General features: G+C 39.6%; 1 long non-coding RNA gene across 1 annotated transcript; it reads right to left on the bottom strand.

Moving 5' to 3' along the window:
* Window positions 1-244: 244 nt before the first annotated feature.
* On the bottom strand, window positions 245-4,125 carry LOC310856364. Its single transcript, XR_014569076.1, has 5 exons — window positions 4,066-4,125; window positions 3,534-3,612; window positions 3,030-3,162; window positions 1,175-1,319; window positions 245-373 (listed from the first exon to the last, which is right to left on the bottom strand). It is a non-coding gene; the product is annotated as an uncharacterized lncRNA (long non-coding RNA).
* Window positions 4,126-6,277: the final 2,152 nt, after the last annotated feature.

Here is a 6,277-nt window from a genome sequence, read left to right as displayed (position 1 = left end):
GGGATTCTTTTTTCTCTACTTCTCAGGATCACAATAATTAAGAAATAGCAAAAAATTATTCAGGATTTCACTTCAAATATATAGCAAAAATAGCTTTTTTTTTTCTTTTTTTTTCTGCAGTGAGTGAGGAAATATATAGTGGCCCTCTCCTTCATCAAAGGTTCCCAGCCCTGATGTGGGACGGTTTGATTCAGTGATTCTACTCAGAGCCAACCACGTCCCAGTGAGCTCCGATGGAGGTTATCCCAGCGCTGTTGAAGCGTCCGCTGATCAGCACGAGCCGAGCGTCAGGGTGAACTGGGTAGAAGTTGAAGGAGTAGCCAGCGGGCTGGCCAGCTATCAACATGCGCCCTCTGTTGGTCACGAAATACAGCTGCACAAGAAACAGGAATGAAATGGTCAGCTCAGTATAATTATTGAAAGTTTAACTGGAATGTAGGCTCCATGGAGTGCTGCTGGTTGGTTCCCAATGGGAATGAATTGAGTGTGCAAAACTGTTAGGACCATTAGATTGTTTTCACCATGAAACTTCCCCAGTAGATTACTTCTTACACGAAGACAATGATTAATTGTATTACAAATTTTAAAATAGGAAAATATTAAAAAAATAGAAAAGATGAAAAAGCTACTACCGGTATATGGAAGGGTTATCTTATCATATATTAATATATTGTTCCTATAAACAATTTAATATAGGTATAGTTTTGCCCAATCAATTCATAATTAACGTTCCAATTTTGGAGCTCTGGCTCATGGACTAAGACCGGAAGGAAAAGGGGTCTCAGTGTCATGAAATAGATTGGGAAGGTTTATCCATACTGATATGTTTGGACTAGCTGTGCACTGTAGTGTACATCATTCACTTTCACTTTGACTTTTATTTCATTTTGTCTTCACAGTTTCAGTTTAGTTTTAATTGGTATTTAACCTGCTTTGCTAGTTTAATTTAGTTTTAGTTTTTAAAAGGTTAACTTTTAGTTTTTATTTATTTATTCGTTTTCGTGTTTTATTGTAATATGGGGTACTAGTCAAGGGTGAAATTCCAAAGGCTCAGAAAAGTAGTGAAAATAGCAGATCTATAAATGGTCGATATCATCTCACACTCACATCTGGACTGGAATGTGTCTGACCTGATAGATGTAGTGACTGGAATGTTTAGTTTTTAGGTTCTGACCTGATAGATGTAGTTACTGGAATACCATTTCCCAGAAATCTGAGTAATGAACTCGCCATCACGCAGCTCCATCTCTATTACACTGGCACCACCAGTGTTATGGCCGACATGCGCACTCCAGATGCCATCGTACTGAAACTGCAACCTGTGTGTGTGTGTGTGTGTGTGTGTGTGTGTGTGTGTGTGTGTGTGTGTGTGTGTGTGTGTGTGTGTGTGTGTGTGTGTGTGAGTGAGTGAGTGAGTGAGTGAGTGAGTGAGTGAGTGAGTGAGTGAGTGAGTGAGTGAGTGAGTGAGTGAGTGAGAGAGAGAGAGAGACAGAGTGATTGAAAGAAAACAGGTTTGAGGTTTGTTGCCAAATGCTGGAAGATTCTGTCAGCTTTCATTAAATAAAGGTACAGTATAAAACATGAAAGTATACATGCAGTTGCAGTTCAGGTTAAGAGAAAACATGACAACATTGAGCTGTATGTAAGATTTGGATCACAATGGAAATAAGTCCTCTGACTTTTTGTGCAATCCTGATAATTCTGTACTGCTCTCCTATGAACTGTATCATTCATGCATATATCAAATGAATCAAATCAAATAAAAAAATTGCGAGACACTTTTATTCATTACTGCTGTCAGAATCTGGAGGCCCGTTTCAAGACCAAATATGAGGCCCCCATATACCTATGACATAATTATTTTGTTGATACAGCCGTATTGATACAAATACTTTTACTGTTCAATATCACACACAGCCATTACTCTCGACAATTAGCAACAACACCACCTCTCCTCATCCTATCGTCCCTTCACAATTAAAGTTTCTCCCCTTTACCTCCCAATGCTGCACATTTTACCCAGGTTATTTACATAAAATAGGTGTAACTTAACATTATGGGAGAGAGCAAGGGCCAAGAGTGGCGGGGGTTGACTGACGCCTGACGTTCAGTTGGAGCTTGGAGGCCCCCCTGAGGGTGGAGGCCTGTTTCAATTTAAACATAACTAAGGCCTCCTATGACTGCTGTGTATGTGAGTGTCATTTAAATGACTAATATGTGATGCGCCAGGGAGAGACACATTTATTTTTAAGATTGGATACTAATTAACAGAGCCATCTAATAGAAGAGTTACGGTATAGAGGGGGCGTAAACCGAGCGCTCGAGCGCTGTTCATGCAGCCTGAACTGAGAGTTAATTGGAAATACATTGTTTTCAACGAGGGCGGCGCAAATAAGAGCTATTTTAAGCATGTGTGCAACATGACGACTGTTTTAAAGTATTGTACAGTAACAACTAAAGTCTCTTTAATGTTTATGTTGTAGGCCTACTATTACTACAAAATCTAAAATAAAGGGATTTAAGTTCATTAAAGCATGGGCTGTTGCCTGAGTCCAATGCATTTCTGCGTACTTCTGGTCCAGGACTTGCCGCCATTATTGGACTGGCCCCATGAAGTGAACGCAGTTTGCGTAACTCTGTCTATATCTAAGGCTCTGCTAATTAGATATTGCGTAACACGGACACCTAGATGTCGTGTCAGTCAACTCATCTGCACGCTCATCATTCCTGCAAGTGTCATCTTTGTTTCTTATCAACATACCAAAATAGTCACACACTAGTAGACACTAAAGGAACTTCAGGGCTGCTTCTTATCGATATATCTCTTCTATTTTTAACCTCCTTAGTCTGGGTATTGCCTGATTTACTGGATGAGACATGCAGAAAATAGCTAAACTACTGACAGAAATGCATTGCAGTGCTTGTAAATTGACTATTGTCACCAGCGAGACTGTTCAGCTTTCTGGCTTAATAATACAGGAAAATAATATGTTTCTACCGTTGACAATTGAACTGTACATATACAGTACCCTCTGAGGTAGCTGCTGTGGTTCTCCCAGATCCTGATGGCTGTGATCTGTCCCTCGATTCCCTCCGCCTTTGACTCGTAGGAGGTACCTGCCCCGTTACCCACTGCTAGAGAGTAGCTGTATGTCTCGTTGTCTGAGAGAGAGAGACAGAGAGAGAGAGAGAGAGAGAGAGACACAGAGAGAGAGAGAGAGAGAGAGAGAGAGAGAGAGAGAGAGAGAGAGAGAGAGAGAAAGACAGAGAGAAAGAAAGACAGAGACACAGACAGACATCACTAAAGTTATGCCATTGTACGTACATAAAATGTACACAAATGCATTCCTTAATCGTGTTTTACTTGAATCTGTTGCTTTTGTTTTTTCATTTCTGTTTTGACAGTAATGTATGCCAAGCTAGTTTGACTTTGAAATAATTGATACAAAGGATAGATTAATAACAATGCGCGCACACACACACACACGCACACGCACACGCACACACACGCACACACACGCACACGTACTCACGGGCCCATGCTGAAGACAGGAAAACAATCGCAATCACAAGCAGTGAACGGACAGCCATACTGATGCTGAGTTAATGACACTGGAAAGAGAAGATACAATTATTATAACGTTTGTTAAGTTTGGTATCTAGCAGATGCAATGATCAGACAGGTATGGACATAAGAAAAACTAAGCATCCAATCTTTCCTATGGTGCATGTACCTTCAAAATGGTTTGATTTAACTCAAATTGATTTTAATAAAAAGGGAAAAAAATAATATATATATATATATATATAATTTAGTGCCAAATGTACAGTACAGTCTACACTCAACTGAAATGTCAGTAAAACATGTCACGTCAATGACCGTCTCTGCAGCACGATAGTGCATGTGTGTGTGTGTGTGTGTGTGTGTGTGTGTGTGTGTGTGTGTGTGAGAGCAGGTTGTATAGGCTATACCTCGCTTCTTAATGTCATGTGAATGAACAGCTGTGACTATTTTGTCATTTTATTCTATTGTATTGTATTTCTATGTGTTCCCTGTATGCTTACCGGTGTGCAGCCTGTCCAGGTGAGAGGTCAAAGTCAGTCTGTCCTGCTCCTCAGTCTGTGATCCTAGTCAGACATCACTTGCGTTTATATATGCTCTCTTTATGGGTTGGTTCCTCATAGCTGTACCTGAAACAATGTGGGTGAGTTCCTCCTCCCTACAATTATCTGACGTATCTCAGATTTCCGAGCAACACTGGTCTTACTGGTGTTTATTATGGGGGGGGGCGGAGATTTCCCGTTAGGAAGAAACAGCGGACTGGTTTTTAATTAATAGGCTATTATTATGCTACTGAACAGGCCCGGCAATTCTAGCAGAAGGGCTGGGCAGTCATGGGGCCGGGGCTGAGCCGGGCCTGAGCCAAAATGATAAGAAAAAGTAATACAAAGAAGACATAGTAGCTTAATGTAAGTCGCTCTGGATCAAGAGCGTCTGCTAAATGCCTAAATTGTAAAATTGTAATTGTAACAAATATTTGGGCCGGTGAAGACCACAAATGCCATAGGCTGATTTTCTGTGCCAGTCTGTGCCTCATTTATTTAAAGGAAAATGTTAATTACTTCAGTGACATTAATAAAAGCTTTAACAAAGATACTGGTCTGCTGTTCAGATTCTTTGTTTTATAGCTGCTATATTTCGTTTAGAGATTTAGTGTTTTAGGTATAGCATTTATGATATTTGTCATCATATGCAAAGAGATCTGGGTACGAGAGCAGCCGATTCATTTCTGATGCTGCATGTGAAGGCCCTGTCTCTGGTACTCTGACCAGTAGTCCTGGTTTTGTCTTTGAACTGATTGCAACAAGACCGCAAGGACTTTTTTTGTGCTATCCCTTTTGGACTGATTGTATGCCTGTACTATGTTGCTGTTTTTACATTTATGTCTAATAAACAATTAAATCCATCAATCAATCAATCAATCAATCAATCAATTGTACTGGCCTTCCCACAAATTAAACAATATCTTTGTATGTTAAACAGTGTTGTATCCTATTCAACAATGTTGTACCCTATTCAGTCTTCTTGACGAGACTGCATGCTCTCACTCTGGTCTTACTGGAGTAGTTTTCTCAACATGATATATGATGAAATGAGGAGAGTATATTGAATTTGGGTTTGCCAGGGTTTTATGAACATCATCTCTCTGTTGAGCAACAGTTAGTATGTGTTGAAGGTCTTCTGCCGTGGGCTTTATACATTATAGGTCTTGTTTCGTGCCTTTTTCTAACTGTTTAGCAAAGATGATACAAAGATTTGGATCCAATATTCCATAACATTATCTATGTTGTGCATTGCGCACACTATTTTTAGGCTATAGGCTAGTATATGTGCAGTAACCATATGGAAAATAGACTTAATTAGTATCACATGTAATATTATTACAAGTGATACTAATTAAGTCTATTTTCCATTCTGGTGAAATAGTGTCAGGGCATGGTTCTGCTATTGTCAGTGTAGACTACTGGACAGGCAGTAGGCTCTGTTACACTAAAACCATTACACCAACATAGAATCTACAGCTTGGTAGACTACAACCAACACACCAACATAGAATCTACAGCTTGGTAGACTACAACCAACACACCAACATATAATCTACAGCTTGGTAGACTACAGATAACCAACACACCAACATAGAATCTACAGCTTGGTAGACTACAGATAACCAACACACCAACATATAATCTACAGCTTGGTAGACTACAACCGACACACCAACATAGAATCTACAGCTTGGTAGACTACAACCAACACACCAACATAGAATCTACAGCTTGGTAGACTACAGATAACCAACACACCAACATAGAATCTAAAGCTTGGTAGACTACAGATAACCAACACACCAACATAGAATCTAAAGCTTGGTAGACTACAGATAACCAACACACCAACATATAATCTACAGCTTGGAAGACTACAGATAACCAACACACCAACATAGAATCTACAGTTTGGTAGTTTTGGGGATTTGGCTATTGAAAGAAAGAAAGAAAGAAAGAAAGAAAGAAAGAAAGAAAGAAAGAAAGAAAGAAAGAAAGAAAGAAAGAAAGAAAGATCTACAAGCCTGTTGTCTGCTTGTGAATAATGTTGCGTATTAGACATCTAATTACAACTGTATAAAAAGGATAAAGGCTAAGAGCTAATAATAAGGCGTTGGCTAAATGTCCTTAAATGCCTGTGATGACGGGCAGTCGCTACACGCCTGCATGG

This window comes from Protomyctophum parallelum (genome assembly GCF_964188405.1).
Source record: "Protomyctophum parallelum genome assembly, chromosome: 3".
Lineage (NCBI taxonomy): Eukaryota > Metazoa > Chordata > Actinopteri > Myctophiformes > Myctophidae > Protomyctophum > Protomyctophum parallelum.
The sequence above is the reverse complement of the archived record's forward strand: the minus strand, read 5'-3'. Positions and strand labels throughout refer to the sequence as shown.